This window comes from Panthera tigris, chromosome B4 (genome assembly GCF_018350195.1).
Source record: "Panthera tigris isolate Pti1 chromosome B4, P.tigris_Pti1_mat1.1, whole genome shotgun sequence".
In the NCBI taxonomy this organism is placed as follows: Eukaryota; Metazoa; Chordata; class Mammalia; order Carnivora; family Felidae; genus Panthera; species Panthera tigris.
In genome coordinates, this window is record NC_056666.1 from 111215282 (window position 1) to 111233719 (window position 18438).

The 18438-nt window shown below is 37.7% G+C and overlaps 1 pseudogene; it reads right to left on the minus strand.

The window, feature by feature from the left end:
• Positions 1-18096: 18096 nt before the first annotated feature.
• On the minus strand, positions 18097-18195 carry LOC122240643 (annotated as a pseudogene).
• Positions 18196-18438: the final 243 nt, after the last annotated feature.

Here is an 18438-nt window from a genome sequence, read left to right on the forward strand (position 1 = left end):
AAACATCACAGGCTAAATTTAGCCAGGTCAAAACAGAACTTTTGATTTCCAAACCCACTCCTCTCTGGTATTCTCCAGCTGATATCATGAGACCATCATCTAACCCTTATGCAAAATGCCTAGGAGATATCCTCGATGACTTTCTTTTTCCTTAGTCACCTTATAAAATCCATTAGCTAGTTAGTCCTGCTAGTACTATAGTCAAAATACATCATAATATGTATACTGTTTTCTTACTATCTCTATAGTTACAAGCATCATCTACTTACTCTGTACAGCACCTGGAACATAGTAGTTGCTCAATAAGACTAGTTGAGTAAATTCATATAAACATGAAATCCAAGAGTAACTTAAGGATAGTGTTTGTTCCTGCCACATTCGGATATAGTATCCTGGAGAAGGGAAGGCTATCGGATAAAAATTCCAAGTAAAACAGGATTATAGAAGGCATCTAGTCTCCTTTTGTCAATACCTGAGACCATGTAAGGGATATTGGCATGGATAGCTCTCTGAATCCCAAAAGGAATCTCTCAGGACAAACCCTTAGTGAAGAATAGTAGACATTCTTTATGAAACAAGCCTTTTCAAAATGTTATAAGAAAATCAGGAAAGTTGATGTTAACAAGTTCACTTTGTTTTTTCCTCCTTTGTCTGAAAAATTTTAAATGATTTGAAGATTTAAACTCCTCCTTTGTCTGACAAATTCAAAATGACTTGAAGATTTAAACTCTTGCCCCATCCCTCCTCATTGTGAATTTCATTTCTGTTAAAAGTTATTTTCCTTCTTTCTTGGGTATTTTGGAGGAACATTATTTTTACTCTTACTTGCCAGAGAAACTGCATTTTTTTTTCAAAAAGTAAATATGGCTTTTAGCTTTAAAATATCTTTTTAGAAAACTTCCCTGGAAGCTTATACTGATACCAAAACCAAATATCTTCATGTGTCTTGTCACTTTCATAGGAAATAATAAAACTCCCCCATTTCTTAGCAGCATATGACTTCATATCCAATATCCCAAATTCTATTTTGAAGGAAATTGTGTATCCAGGTTATTTTTATTTCCTATGTAGTGCTACAATCAGTTTTCAAGTTGTACTGTGAAGAGCTTGTATTTTCTTTTCTCTCTCTCTCTTTTGTACTTGTTTGTTTGTTTGTTTACATTTGGTATGAGACATTTTAGGTATACTTATTTTTGCTTTGTTTACCTTGTTGGAGATTTCAAGAGCACTTTAGAAAGATGTATTAAAATTAGTTAGAGAGCAAGGTTTGACTTCGTTAGAAAGGTTCTTTTAATTTGCCTCCCCCAAGTGACCTACTCAAATTGCTTTTAAAAAATGTTCTGGGCATGCCTGGCAACTATCTGATTGGAAATACTTCTTTGGGAGTGCCTGTTGGGAAGATTAGTCCTAGGGCAAGTTACTCAACGTTTTCTGTGCCTAATAGCTCCTTTGCTTCTTAACCTGAAAAATCCAAATTAAGGAAGGTTAAATGAGGTGAAGTGAGGTGGTTTAGAGATGGCAGAAAGAAACAGGACATCTTTAAAGCCTCGTAGAAAATGCACCATTTTATCCCTGTTTCCTCTCCATGGATGGCATAACAAAATTCATAATAACGCCAGCAACAAAAACTAAGGTTTATTGAGTGTTTCTTATCTGCCAACGACTGAAGACCATTCTGTGAAGCAGGTACTACTCTATACACATTCTACAGCTAAAGGATCTGAGGTTCAGATTAGGGATATAATTTAACTAAAGGCAACCAACTAGTAGGCAGTAGAACTAGAGTTGTAACTCTAGTCTGTTCGACTCCCAAGCCCACAGACATGGATAGAGCCCCCTTCCTTCCTTGCTGTCTCCCCCTCCTCATGACCCTTCACCTTGGCTCCACTACCAACACCCAGGCCCCAGTGTTTTGTTTTGTTTTGTTTTTTTTCTCAGATGTCTGTAGGGGCATAGGGCAGAGTAATTTTGCTGTCTAATGGGCTTAGGTAAGCCATCTAAATACAGAATGTGCGAAGGACAGGCCTGGCTACCCAATTATAGTCTCCTTTTAGCTTTGGCTAGAGAGAAATCCCCAGAGCGAGTGTTAAACTTGGTCACCCACGCTACTTCCTTTCTTGGCTGAGAGTCAGACGGAGTGAATTCTGGATCCGGCATAAAGTCTTATTCAGGAAATAATAACTGACACAACCCAAGCACTCAGTGTCTCAGCTTTGAAACTGAGTTCATGATCATTGCCCAATTATTTTGGCTTTGACAGGGTGTAGGCCTGGCTTCAAAATAAACATACCAGTTTTTTTTTTTTTTTCTGTATTGGTAATTTAGGGCATGCTGCCTTTTAAAATTATAATAGAAACTCTATAAATTAGTAGCTCTTATATGGAAATATTTTTCCAAATTAACCCACTCCCCCAACTATTTAATGTATTTGTAATAAAAATCCTTTATGAAATAATGTCTCCGCCATCAGCCATATCTACATGATAATTCTTTTAAAGAGTGGTGTTCCTCTTCTGGAAAACATAAAAATAGTTCATTTGGGGAAAAAAAAAATTGGTTCATGTAACTATTTCCTCCCATTCTATTTTGTTATCATTTGGCATTTTATTAAGAGATGTGAAGTTGGGACGCCTGGGTGGCTCAGTTGGTGAAGCAGCCGACTTCAGCTCAGGTTATGATCTCGTGGTCCACAAGTTCGAGCCCTGCGTCCAGCTCTGCGCTGACAGCTCAGAGCCTGCTTCGGATTCTGTCTCTCTCTCTCTGCCTCTCCCCTGCTTATGCTCTGTCTCTCTATCAAAATTAAATTTAAAAAAATTCAAAATTAAAAAAAAGGTGTGAAGTTAATTTCTTGAAAAAAGAAATTTTGATTCTTTTTTTTTTTTTATTTTTTTTAACGTTTATTTATCCTTGAGACAGAGAGAGACAGAGCATGAACGGGGGAGGGGCAGAGAGAGAGGGAGACACAGAATCGGAAGCAGGCTCCAGGTTCCGAGCCATCAGTCCAGAGCCCGACGTGGGGCTCGAACTCACGGACCGTGAGATCGTGACCTGAGCCGAAGTCGGAGACTCAACCGACTGAGCCACCCAGGTGCCCCAGAAATTTTGATTCTTGATGCTTCTTAAACTACTTAGTGATATATTGAATAGTTGCAAAAATAAAGATGGCACAATGTGTATATATTTAATTTGAAAAGCAACAAATAAAGACAAAATGACAAAATTTGAAGACTCAATGCCCAAGTTATTTGAAAATAGAATATCTTGAGAAGTACGTCATTCCAATACAGTTTACATTATTAAGTGTTAAGTGCTATCAGATGCCTCTGTACATATAATTACGCCTTAAAGGATAGGAGGAAATAATACCCGGCACTAGCTCTCCTCTTGCATGAAACTCCAACGAAATAAACTTTGTTTCTTCCCAGCTGGCCTCAGTGACCTCTCTTATTTCTAAAAGCATAATTATCCTACTTCTTTACATGCCTGCATTCCTTCTTTATTCCCTAACCCCTAAGAATAAATAAAATCTGTTACTAATTTTACTTCATAATGACCTTACACTTTGTAATTATGTATTTACCTGCAATTATGTATTTTTAGAGTTTAATTATCTAATAGTGATCTTTTGCACTGTGAGCTCCCTGTGGTCAATAATCATGTGATTTTTACTCACTTATCTATCCACACCTCTAAGGATAGTGTTGACATTGTTGATGCTCAGTAAACACTTTTGAATAAATTAGTGAAGGAAAATGTAACTATGATCATTTATTTTTCAGTATTTTCCACTAGACTGTGAATACAGTGTATTTCAAAAAGTAACAAATATTTAGTGACCACCTACTATGTTTCATAGTATTTTAGGCACTGCAGATAAAGCAATGGATATAATTATATGTAGTCCCTGTCCTCATGCAGCTCATAGGTATGGGGGTGGGGTGGAGGCGCAGATATTAAAGGAGCCTATAAATAAATACTATTTGAACAATGACTGAAGCTATAAAGGAAAAGTATAAGGCATTATGTGAGAGAATAATAGGGTCTACTTTATTTTTTTATTTATTAACATTTTTTTTAATGTTTATTTTTGAGAAAGAGACAGAAAGAGAATGAGTGAGTGTGGTGGAAGGGTAGAGAGAGAAGGAGACACAGAACCCAAAGCAGGCTCCAGGCTCCAGGCTCCGAGCTGTCAGCACAGAGCCTGACATGGGACTCAAACTCCTGAACTTTGAGATCATAACCTGAGCTGATGTCAGACATTTAACTGACTGAGCCACCAAAGTGACCCCATGGGAACTACTTTAGATTGAAAGGTCAAGGTGCTTTTTCTTTGGCATGTTTCATACAAGTTGTTATTTTTATCATATTTTTATGAATAGTCTGTTATCTGCTTTATCTAACCTATATGACCGTAAGACATAACATTGTATATTTTCTTTGCCCTTTTCAGAGCTCTAAACTTAAGCCTGAATATATGGGGATCACTCATTATACCCTTAGTAATTGTTTGGAAATATATTCTGTTTAAATTCTTTAAAACTTAAGGCATAAATAAGAGGCTAGAGAAATTTCTGCTCATGGACTTTGCTAATACCAAACTTAGTGAATAATCTAACTCACACAAAGTCATTTTAAAAACTCAATCTCTTGAGACCTAAGGATAGCTGCAGGGGATTTATTTCAAGTCAGTACATTACAGGTTGTCTAAATGAACTGGGTTATTTCCTGTTATTGATGTCCATAAACTCTTCAAAACAGTAACTTTTCCTCTAAGTTGATGTAAATTGGCTCTTGGAAGTAGAATTTTTTAAAGAGTTTCCTTTTAAAGAACCATATTTCAGGGCAGGACTGATCTAAATAACTGAAAACAATCATTCTATTTTCTTTTCTTCTCTCCTGTGTCATGGGTCCAGCTGAGATTCACTACTAAACCAATACTAGCCCTGACCAATGCTAGCCTAAAATAAATAAGAACAGACTGATAAGAAGAAGTGACTGGAAGGTGAGAGATTGTGGGTAGGGAGAGAGAGATGAGCTTTCCTGTATAGAAATTGAATTAAAGCTTTTTCTTGCCCCTTCCTTGGGGGAAATACATACACACATACACATGTATATATGTTTATTTCACCACCCCTTCAGTCATATCCTAGATTCATTTGCTGTGATGCAAACATGTTTTAAATAAGTACCAGGAGTAAAATATCTTACAATTCTTTATTTGCCCTTTCTAGTTTGAGTGCCTGGAAATCAAGAAATTTGCATCTCATTAGCTGATCAACAAAGACTGAAGTCCACATAGATTTTGTGCATGTTTCTTGAAATTAAATTTGTTAGACATTATTCCCTCTAGAAGGTTTCAGTTGGATGGCAAATTGTAATATTATTGCTTATAAATATACTAAGGTAGGGGCTACAGAATCCTTTAATCATTGTTAACACGTAAATTGTCATTAATGTGTTATCTGTTAACTGTACTTTCTCCACTAGAAGGATCAGAGTGAAAATATTTCTCTGGGTAATTTGAATGATTTAGGAAGGGAGAAAATTTCCATCCTTAAGGTTGGGAATAGATGTCAACAATTCCAGATAGGCTTCCAAATCCAGATGACCTAGTTAATTTTATTTCAGGGCAATGAACAGATGGTGAGTGTTCTCTGTCTATCTGGCATTAACGCGCACTCTGTCACCATCAGACTTAACGGTGGCAGATGGCAGTTGTATTAGCAAACATTCAGTTCTCTCCCCTTGATTCTTCCCCTAGGACTGAGGAAGGCCCGGCCACAGCTCACGGCTGAGTCACACTGTGGCCACCTCTCCAGTAAAGCCTGAGGAGAGAATGTCAAACCACCGGAAGCCCTCAGTAATGTGGGCTTTCCGGTTCACTCATGGCAACAGGCACAGCTGGGGCTTCTTCAAAGTCTTGTGGTAGATATTATGGTCTCAGTGTTAAATCCTACTGGGGTTCAGTGCCACTCCAGGGCCAAGTTGAGCATTTCTATGGGATGGGTGAGTTTTTCTCAGCCTCTTGTGGAAAAGTGCTTGGATATATAAAGGCAGCTTATAATGGCCTCTGGTGAGCTTCTCTGTGCAGAAAAGTAACCAGCCATATTTAGCAGAGTTTTGTCCAGCAACATGAATCCGTTAACTCCCACAGTTGATCAATGGAGCATCAAAGTATCACTGTGAAAAAGACCATCTTTTTTTAAGTAAGATCTTCCTTTTCTAGAAACCAGGCAGGAATATGTTACAGATGCACTCATGCATTTCTATTTATACAAAGGAGTCAGTGACTAATTATTGCACATTTAAGATAGGATGAGTGCTTAATTTATGAACGAACTGTCTCTAAGATCATCATATCATAATCAGTTCAGAATGTGAAGATGCTATCCTAGGAGATATAGGAAGTTTCAGAGAATCTAAAAGATAACCTTTGCTTTCTAGAATTTAGAGGCCCAAGGAAATAATGCAAAGGAAAGAAGATGATTGAGCTGTTTATTAAATAATTTGTCCCTGTTTTAGGGGCACATATTTTTCAACATGAAAGATGTTAAATTCTTGACTTTTTAAACATCCCCTTTAAATAAAAAAAAAGACTATTTTTGTAGATCTTAGGTGAACATCAGAATTAGGAGGGTGTAAATAACAGAGATTTACCCTGTAACCCCTATTCCTACGGATGCATAGCCTCCCCCATCATGCACATTCCTTACCAGGAATTGACATTGTATATCATAATCACACAAAGTTCATAATTTATGTAGTATTCCCTCTCAGTGCTGCACATTCTGTGGGTTTGGACAAACGTATAGTGACATGTATAGTATCATACAGAATATTTTCATTGCCCTAAAAATCCTCTGTGTTTTGACTATTCATCCCTCCCTCATTCCTAATTCCTGGCAACTACTGATCTTTTTATGGTCTCCATAGTTTTCCCTTTTCTAGAATGTCATGTAGTGGGAATCTTACAACATGTAGCCTTTTCTTTTATTTTAAGAAAAATTTTTTAACATTTACTCATTCTTGAGAAACAGAGCAAGAGAGAAAGAGAGAGAGAGAGAGAGAGAGAGAGAGAGAGAGAGAGAGACAGATTGAGAACATGAGTGGGGGAGGGGCAGAGAAAGGGAGACGCACACAGAATCCGAAGCAGGCTCTAGGCTCTGAGCTGTCAGCACAGAGCCTGATGCGGGACTTGAACCCACAAACCATGAGATCATGACCTGAGCCCAAGTTGGACGCTTAACCGACTGAGCCATCCAGGTACCCCGTCATGTAGCCTTTTCTGATTGGCTTCCTTCACCCTTCTAATTTTGATAACTTACTCCCAAACTGACTATAGATGTGCAAAGTCCAATCAAGAAAAATGTAATTGATAATTTAAATTGCTCATTTCATGATTCGAATTTGCTGTCATCAGAGCTGTAAAACATGCCAGAAAATATATTTTATAATTTATCTCTCAGTTAGGAATTGGAGATACCAAGTGATGTTGGTAGCTTATTATTTACTGTTACCTGAAATATGTATTAGAGACAGACTTTTCTTTGATTTTATTTGTGGTGACTATTCACTAGCTGATATAAAATATTTAATAGTAACCCAGCATCTCTCTGGGGTTCTGCCCTCATGATGCTGAAGAGGGATACACAACCACTTCAGCCATACAAATAGTGGCCTCATTGGTTACACTGTTCAGGGTACATTATAGTCTGCATGTTGCCTTTCTTTCATTCAGGAAATAATAAATAATTGCCTTAAATATATTGGCATCATCTCAGATTAATATAGAACATAGTGATCTCAGTCTCTGAGCTAAAAAATATTGGAGTGCATTGGATACATATTTCAGGGTTGGTAACTTTCAAAGGTATAGGACTATAAATATATTGATTAGGGCATAATACATTTAATTTTTTTTTAATGTTTATTTATTTTTGAGACAGAGAGAGACAGAGCATGAACAGGGGAGGGCCAGAGAGAGAGAGGGAGACACAGAATCTGAAGCAGGCTCCAGGCTCTGAGCTGCCAGCACAGAGCCTGACGCGGGGCTCGAACTCACGGACCGTGAGATCATGACCTGAGCTGAAGTCGGACACTTAACCGACTGAGCCACCCAGGTGCCCTAGGGCATAATACATTTAAAGAAATGATAGAATAGAGTCATCTAATCTGATGGATGAGTTTTGTGTTTCTAGTGACATAAAAATACCTTTTTAAATTTGACTAGGAAACTAACAATTTCCCCCAGGTTGCTTTTACACATATTTAACTTCGTATTGGCCTAGAACATTCCTCTAAGTAGGATTTTTATATGGGGTATCTGAAAAACCTGAATTTAAAGGAAAATGCAGCTTTGATGGTTTCTTAAATATAAATCACAGTTCTAGTGACTTCTGAATAAGACTATAAATTGTGTATTCTGAAAACTTTAGAACTATAAGTTCTTGTTTTGCTTTTTTTTTGTTTTGAAATCATTCATACAGTTGACTCACTACTCTGCTTTCATTAGCTATAGAGGTCTAAGTTTATTTAGGTTAATCTCATAAGAATGGTGTCGAATGTATTTTTTTCTGTTAGCTTTGGAGGTGCTTTTGGAATTTGTAAATAGTTAAATGTGTAGAATCATTGAATTTTAGAGCAGGTATAGAGTCTGAATTCATTCTAATGGGGTATATCTCAGAGAGTTTGAGACTTAAGGTCACAAAGGTAAAATGGAACTGTCATTAGAACCTGCATCTTTAATAGTCAATGAATAAAGCTGTTCTTAGTGTTGATACGACTAAAAGTGAAAGTGAGTATCCACAGGATTCCTGTGAATAAAATCTGACAGGTGGAGCCTAAGACTTAGTTATCTACTTCAAGTTGTTGCCTGTGTAGAAAAATTTACAAAATCTCCAATATCAAAAAAATACTATGACAAGAAATTTCTGCCATCAGAGTATTGAAGTCTTTCCTGTTATCAAGAAACTCTATTACAAAATAGATACTGATACTTGAAGCCACTGTGTGTTCTCATATCATATGTAAGATACATCATATATCATTAAGAACTTTCTTTAGCCTGTGAGAGAAAAAGATTCTTATGTGTATCCTGGAAAGCATCTTGGGGGGGGGGGGTGGTAAACTCAGCAGGAGACCTAACTCAAAAGATAGGCTATTAAATGGCAAACTTTACCAACTTCCTAGCTTTTCTCAGCTCCTAGCTAGCACCCATGGTGGATCAATGGGCGAATAAATAAAGTTGCTTAAGAAGTACATAATGTTTCTGGTACTCTGCTAAGTGCTTTTTGTTATATTATTTCATTTGATTCCAGTAACAATATCCTAAAGTAAGGACTGCTATAACTCCCATGTTATACATGGAATAACAGAGGTTTAAAGAAATTAACAACTTTTTCTAAGATCACATGGTTGGTTTACAAAGCTGATATTTGAATCCAAGTCCATCTGAAGCCAGAGGTTTTGCTCTTAACCACAGCCCTGCAATGGTTAAATTTTACAGGCAGGGAGAACAGAATATAGAAAAGTCATACGCCGTAAAGGCCTTGTGAATTCAGAAGGTTAAAATATTGGGGGTATAGGTATGGAACTGGCTCTCAAGAGCTGATTCTTAAATATTCAGGAACTTTACAAGTTGATTGTTAGACTGTTGATAGCATAAGATCAGCTAGGGTGGAAGTATTTATACCACAGAAACCAGCAAATGCTACAGATCAGGGCTTTGTTTCCACAGAGTTGATTTTCTAGCACAGCACTAGCTCCTAGAATTTCAGTTAGAGCACAGACTGTATGAAGCAAAAACAGGAGAGGAAGGTAAAAACTTACATTAAGGTCATTTTATAAAGAGCCCTGGTAAATGTGAGCATTACCATGTTTTTGCAATTCACATTGGATTATATCCCCTCTCAATCTCTAATCCTCTACTGGCTCCCAGCTGTCATAAAATGGAAACTCCACATCCTGGAGTATGGCCTGGGCTTTTGTCTTCAATCTCACCTCTCCAGTTCTTTTCCTCTGTCCTTTTCACTCTCCTGTCAAGCTAACAGCCACACTGCTCCACTCATATGGGGCTTTTATGAACAAGTTCTTTACAAATTTAGTCCTTCACATGAGTTGTTCCTTCTAGTTTTTGCATGGTTGTATTCTTCAGATCTCAGCTTCAATGTCACTTCCAGAAAGTTCTTTTCTTGACTTCCAAATCTAAAGTAGGTGCCCTGTCACATCAGCCTATTTTAACACTCTCCTTAGTACTTAATGGTGTGGCACAAGAGTTAAATGCCTTGCCTCTGAAGTCAGACTGCTGGAGCCCATTATTACTTCTTCACTTACTAGCTGTGGGACTTTATATGAGTTGCTTATTTCCATGACTCAATTTCCTATTTGAAAAATGCGATGTAATTATTTCCTCATCATGGGTTTCTATGGGAATTAATATGTGTAAAAGAATACCACATGAGAGAAAGAACGGCCATTGGCCCATGATAGCATTCAAAATATTTTAGACGGTATCACTGAGAACTGTATTTACTAATTTGTTGTCCATTTTTCTCAACTAGAATATAAATTCGTTAGGAGCATATACCTCATCTGTTCTGTTTGCTTTAGATTCCTCCTCATCACTGATTCCTAGAACAGGGTAGGCAATGGGGAAGGGGTGGAAGCATGACATGGGTCTACTATTCAGGGATTTTTGTTTGCCTCCTTGACTTCTCCCAAAAGTCATTCTTACATCTCTGAACCCATAACAGTGGAAACAATGTAGATGTGTGAAACAGTCCTGGTGGCGGTAATATAAAAGTGAGAGGCTTTATTCTCTCTCCAGTGGAACACAGTTCAATTCCAGCTGCTGGTGGGGTATTTAGGAATACTGACCCAGTGCTGTTAGATCTCTCATTTATCAGGAGAAGTTAGAAATGTGGACCTTCTTTGGTGTGAAATCTCCCATAAATATCTACAACTTCAAAATTTTATAAATGACTTATGGCCCAACAAATCATGTCTGTAAGCTAGACTTGTCTAAGGGCCACCTGCTTACAACCTATGATCTTGAACTTGATGTCGTGTTTTCCGTTATAAGGTCAGTGTCCTTGTCCTTTGCTCCCTGACATCTTGCTAGCAACATACTTGATGACCACACTCTGCAGTTGCATTTTCCTGATTCTCTGTACCCCGTATCCTCTACTCACTAGACACACCCTTCCCCATATGCTACCCTTTGCTCTATATCCTATTCCTTGGCTTTAACAGATTATTCACTGGAGAGTAATGTGGTCCACACCCAAGTAAGCAGGGTATGCCATGGAGGTGACGATGAAAAATGTGAGCTGTCTGGTCTGGGTCTTTTATTTGAAGATTTACTATCAAAGAAAGATGTCACCTGAGAGACTTTCATTTCTTATTTCTCCCCTCCCTCCTTTTTTCTTCCTTCTGTCCAGTGATGACATTAGTCTGATCACTATCTTAAATCAAAGGGTTTGATCTGAATGCTTTTATAGAGTTAACTGTGACAGTAATGCCTTCCCAATCTTTGTTTTCTTCTTTTGAACATGTGGCTGGGGGAGGGGTATAATCTAGAATAGTGGTCGTCTACATTTTTTTTATTATATGTGCCCCTACTAATAAAAAAATATTATATGTGTGCTATGTCTGAATGTTTGTCATCCCTTCCCACCATCCCCCATGCATGTGTTGAAGTCCTAACCTCCAAGTTGATAGTATTAGGAGGTGTAGGGCCTTTGGGAGGTGATTAGGTCAGTAGGACAGAGTCCTCAGGAGTGGGATTAGTGCCTTGTAAAAGAAACCAAAGAAAGCTGGCTTGCCCCTTTTAGCTTGTGAAGGTGTAACAAAAAGATGGCTGTCTAAGAGGCCAGCCCTTACTAGACATCACATGTGCCAGTATCTTGACCTTGGGTTTTCCTGCTCCAGAACTGTGGGAAATAAATGTTCATTGTTACAGCAGACTGAGCAGGCATATATCTCCATATATGTGCACTTGTTTAATATTTTATATGCAATCTAGTATTCTTGTGTATTTATACTTTAAAATGCATATAAAATATAAATTTAAAATAATGAGATGAAAAATAATGAGATAAATTCCACCAACTATTTATACTGCTCAGGGCATTACCAAATACACTTCATGGGGTGGATGCACCCTCGTCTAAAGACACCTCACCCTCTAACAAGGATGCGCTACCAGACTGAGGGAGCCAGTGGCTGTCCGGTCAGGTCAGCGTCAGTTTTGTGTTGGAATGTGGTTCAGGATGGAAGTGTCCTGGTTGGGGCACAGCCTGGGGCTCCATCCTGCGGTACAGCTGCTGGCCATCACCACAGGCTCTGTGCCTCAAACGGCCTTTGCCTCAAAGGCCAGGAGCTTGTCTCTCTTCACTTAGAATTTCTTTCTTCATTATATTAGGGTTGCACAGATCACCCCAAAACATCATAAAATAATGAGAGCTGTATAGAAGTCCCACTTGGGGCTGAAAAGGTGCATATCAATCCCAAAACACAAAATCTGCCAGCACCAGATAATAATGTGCTCACTGCACCATTTAACTACAGTGCTGCTCCCATCTCTATCACCCGCTCCGGGAAGAAGGGTGTTTGATGGGCTTTTCTCAACATTATCAGAGTGTTTGACATATTCTCTGGATTATTGAGTTTATAATCTCTGACCTAAACCATGATGCCAGGAATGAAGTCAGAAGCTATAGTGTCTGAGGCCTCATCTTCCTCCCACAAGCTCAAGGACAGATTTATTTTAACAGCTGTTCACTACCTGATCTGAATTACGGGACTTCTGGAAAGGTCAAGGAGAAAGCTGAACAGCACATCTGTTCCAATCATAGGACCATATTTCTAGGAAGCTGGAAAAACAAAACATGCTATTGTAGAATATCTCAACAGTCATTTGAAGCATGATTTCACTGTGATTGTAAAACAAAGTATCTGCCTTCTTAACATTCCTTTTTCTGGGAATACAGTTAATGTAGTGAAGCCATTGTGTCCTGCAAGATACTCTTCTGAACACTGGCAAAAAGCTGACCTGACTTTTTAATTTATAACATTATTTTCTCTGCCATCTAATTCTTTGTTAAATATTGAACACTCTATTTCTTTTATGTGCTTTTTGAAGAGCAATGACCAACAATCAAGAATGGTCTCCTGTCTTGTCATTTAAAATGCCTTCCACCTTTCTTTATCCTTAGCTCTTTTCAAATTAAATTTCATTAACTGAAATCATCCTCTTTCTAAAATCGGAAGGCATTCTGACTTGGACAAAGCTAAACTATGCATTCCTATTACTGAACTGTCAAACCTAATCTTTAATGTCCCTGCTGCTACAGTCTTAATTCCTCACCAACAACTGTGCGTGAATGTGCTGTGAGAAGAGACAGCTGGTTGAAGTGTCTCATTTTGACAAATATTATCAATGGTTCAGTGTCAGCCTGGGGAGACACGACAAATGGCATTCCATAGAGGTTACTTTGTGGGCCAATTAACATTTTAATCAGTGGTTTGAATACTGGAATAAAAATATGCTTAGAATATCTGTGATGGACACTAGTGTTCATGATGGGAATAGACCCAATTCGTGAACTGCTCTCTACCTGATAACCTTGCCGTAGCTTGCAGGAGCAGTGGATGATTTCATGTAAAGAAATGAAAATCCCAGCAATACTTGCTCTTGTCACCTACATTGAATAAATTCTTTTAAGGCAGGGCAAGGTCTCCTATCAGTTTCTACCTATATCCTAGATCCCTTTGTCTTCTCTTTGCTTCCAGGGAACTAAAGCATCTTGATTGTTTATTCTCATTCTTGGCTGCCATTGCTTGCAAGTCAGCCTGGGTTTTAAATATCCTCGCAGCTGTACTTTCCAAAACACTGGGATTGTTAAGGCTTTAACTGCAAAAATACAAGGAAATAGAAAGGATTTTTTAAAATTCCAAATAATAGGGATTATTAAAAGCTTGAAAGGCTCTTAAAAGGAATACTGATCATAGGTTTTCTGGTCTACATGAAAATGCAAATGGACCTAGGTCAAAGAGTCCCCTTCCTGAGTTGTTTACTCTGTCTGAATTCAGAGTCTAGACTAAGCTCTGAATCCAAGTTCAGAAGATTCCCATTGGCCCAATGGTGCTGTTAATTCTTTTCAGATTAAGCTTTCTGGTCTTCTCTATCTTCTCTTTTTCTCTGAATCTCAAGCCTATTATCCTTTCATCAGAATTATTCTTGTTTCTTCTGGTCCTTTGCTTCTTTCTGGTAACTTGAAAGAGAAGGACCATCAAGGACCCCTTCTTTAAACTTTAAGAAGTCCTATTCTGACCTAAAACTTAGCCTTTTTGCCCTTCAAAATTCCTGCCTTCTCAACAATATTTATTTCAAATCATCAAGGAATCATTGAGGCTCATTCTTTTAGCTTCTTAATGGTGTTCTGAACATGTGCATAGACTTAATTCTCTTTTGAGACCTCATTAGTATGCTCCATCTAGAGGTTAGCTTCTGAATGTTATCTCTGGTCTCACTAGTTTCCAGAAAGCATAATCCCTTCCTATCTTGTTAAAAAAAAAATCCTACTTTTCCTAGACCCAATTACTATTTTTTTTTTAATCTAAAGGAAACCTTAATGTTCAGTAACTGTACACTTATGGAATGCTTGAAATACCCTAATTTCAAATTACTATTAAGATCCTTTGGTTGTTCTTTCTTAATTATGTACATGTCCCCAGTTTTTTGTTGGTTTGTTTGTTCTTATGTCCTTCCCTTTTCCCAGAAGGTGCTTTTCCAGTATCTTATGATTGTTTTTAAAATATCAAACATAGTAAGCATTACTAGTACTCACAAATACCCAGTTCTCCTTTCCATTTCTGTTTAGGAAAAATTAAAGTTTCCAACCTCCTTCAGTTAGGTGAGAGCAGTAAAATTTCTCTGGCCAATGGAATGTGCATGGGTGTGATGTGTGAACTTCATTGCTGAGGCAATGAAAAACCTCTGAATTTCTCTAATCTGTCTTGTCTCCTATCATGACCACCACTATGCTCCAGAGAGAGGATCTTGTCAGCCTCTCCTTACATGATTGTATGAAACGGAACTGCTGTTCTGTTGACTGATTGTGGACATGTAATGTGAGGAAGAAATAAACTTTTGCTGTGTTAGAAACTGATATTTCAGGGTTAATTTGTTATTGATGTATAACCTATTATCCTGATTAATAAAACCATTATGTTATGAGCAGGCCATAGCAATAACAAGCATTATCTCCATTGGCAGAAGAGGCATAAGTTTCCCATAATCATCCCTAGCAAGATGATAAATACATTTTGATGTCCATAAACATGGAAGAAATGACTTTTTTTATAAGGATTTTTTTTAAAGCAAGACAACATTTGATTTATTAAACATGGACTAATTCAGAGACTTAATTTTAGCATCTAAAGGTGAATTCTTTTTTTTCTGCTTGAAAATTAGGTTTCTTTTAATAGTACTATTTTCTGTAAAACTTGTTTTATTCCTACCTTGTATTTCTAAGACTTTCGTATCTAAGGAGGCAATCACGTATTTAGAGCTGTAAGAGCAGGTTAGCTTCATGATTCCCACCCACCCATGGGATCTACTATGGCACAGTACAAAGAATTCCAGTGCCATGGATCCATTATGTCCAGAATCTGTCTTGTGTTTTGCCTTCCAAACCTGCCTTGACTGCTTTACTTGTTCATTCCTGAGGCTTTTCCTGATGTCTGGTCTCTGGACTCCACCCTCCATTTAGACCTAATGTTTCGACTTTGCTTTCTTCCCACACCCTCAACTGGGACCCGAGCATCAATCCCACTTTGTTCTTCAGCCAAAAGTTTATTTCCCCTCCCCCATTCCCACACTCAACACTCAACTCCTGGAACCGCTAAACCCAGGCTCCCCACATTCCTAGGAAAAGAGATCAGCAACAGGAGGTCACATAAAAAAGTATGAAGCTCTTGCAGGTAGTAACAGAAGTTATTTTCATGTGTGATTTCAGGAAACCAGTCTCATTTGCTTCAAACTTTTCCACGATCTTAATTATTTCTGGGCTCCCTGGTTGTAGTTTACTTCTTACCGGTATTGTAATCCATCAATCTGTAAATACACTGATAGATCCTGATGGTGAGATAGAAATGACAGAGAAGCGTCAGACTGCAAAGTGCTTTATAAAGGACAGTTTTCTTATTTTCCAGATGGGTCAGGGAGGCACAGCTGGAAAGCGAATGTGGGTTTTTATCCAAATCCTGTGCTTTCATTTGTCTTGGCAGCTGCATTCTGAAGAGTGTAGGTCATTAAGAGGACGCAGCACTGTGGGCTGAGCTTCTGTGCAAAGTAGCACTTCAACAGCAGAGCTGTGAGCCTCTTAGACACAGGTTATATATTGTCCAGTTTATATAAACCGCTACATAATTCCTATACACAAACAGGGATGCTTCCTACAACATGTAGTTTCACATTTCTTGCATATCCATTTTAATCAGGGTAATTTTGCTGAACTGAATGCTCTCATTTTTGGAGCTTACATGATTATGGCTGCCAATATTACCATAAGAAGACAAAAATAAATTTATCAAAGTAATTTCTCTGAATGTGTAATGACTTGTTCTTTTTTTCTCTCCTGCCCCAAGTATTCCTCAATACTAATCAAGAGTTAGTATTTTATAAGTATTACTATTAGACAAATTATTTATCCTTTATTATGTTTCCTCCTTCTGATATAAAATCAGTGATGATTTCTAGCAAAGGTTCCTAGTGATTTAAAAAATGCTAATGTTTCATAGCTTAATTCATATTTCTTTTACATTGAAGAGCTTCCTGAAATAGAGAATCGTTTTGCAAAATACGATAGATTTAATGTGATTCAGGACCCAAGACACCCCTGTCTTCCTACAGTTGGGAAGACTGTTAAGGTTGGAAAGGGGGAGTCTTCGTTTGGTAGCAGTCTAGCCTCTGCCTGCTTCTTCTGTCTTTATCTTTCCCAGATTCTTTATTTTGTTTTCCTTGGTGCTCCTTATTTGACATTGATCTGTTGACTCTAGGAAGGTATTGTTATCTCCTTGGTATTTGTTTGAAACCGTAATACGCCTCAAACCTTCATTTCAACATAGCATGTGAAGTTGGAACTGCCGTATCCATGAAATCGATTGGTACTCAAACCACAAATGTTAAACCTTAAAATTCAGTCTTGAAAGGAAGGGAAAATTCTGAAACCATCTTGTAATAATACTGTCAATAACTTAGCTATCTTCATGTGTTCTCTGTTTCTTTTATATACGAAGCATGATTATATGTATTTCTATTTCTGTTACCCCACTGTTTTCTTTTTATAATGATGTACTGGAGAAACAGAAAGGACATTCAAAAAACAAGGAGCTGTATTTGTGTCCTTACAGCTATTGGTATATTCCAATGTCAAAGGGATGATAGAGTTTTAGGAACTATTCTGAGCAATTTGCCCACTTACGGCATCTAATAGTGACTACAAAAAAATCAGTAAGGTCCACACCATTCGCTTTTCTTTCTACTCAACACTGTTCTTGTTTTGTTTTGTTTTGTTTCTTTTCCATTCAAGACATACACACAAGATTCAATTGAGAATGATATCTCACACTATGAGGTAGTTAACTGTGTGTAGTTTCTTAAATAATTCATATGTACAGTAACTATAATTAAAGGAAAAATGTAAACTGTGGGAGCAAAAGCATATTTCTCTGTTATTTTGGATCCTCAGCATCCAGCTCATTTTTTTTTTTTGGAACATTGTAAACAGCAAGTAGATATTTGCAAATTTAAAAACTAATTGGTAATACATTGTCAATATATGAGATAGTTCTGCTTTAACTACAGATTCCTCCTCACTGAGTTCCGTAATCATTCCAGAGTCATTTTACACTAAGAAACTGTGATATTCACCTTAGGGTCAGCATCTCTTCTGTGGTGCTGATTCTGTATTATCATCCTGGTTTTTTGTTGTCCACTCATCTATTTTTGCTTTCATTTCCGGTGCCTGACACAGCATGAATCAGGCCACATCTTTTCTTCTCTTTTCTTTCTCTCTCGTTCTCTGTCTTTCTTTCTTAATGAAACACTTCATGAATCTGAGTGTCATCCTTACTCAGGGGCTGTGCTAATCTTCTGTTCCAGTTTTAGTAGATGTGCTGCAGAGCAAGCACAGACTGTTTCTTTCTAGATGGGGTGTTTCCATGTATTACTCCTGCTCTCCTAATTGTGGAAAGAAAGCTCTCATTTGTATGTTGCAATAGCTCAGACTCTGGTCCTACATTCAGTTTTTCTTCGTCCATCCTCCTCCTCTCTTGTATTCTTTCTCCTCTCTCTCCACTGGTTCTTTTCCTACCAGCATATATTTGATATTTAGCATACTCAAGATGTATCCATTTTAAGACCAAACACACAGA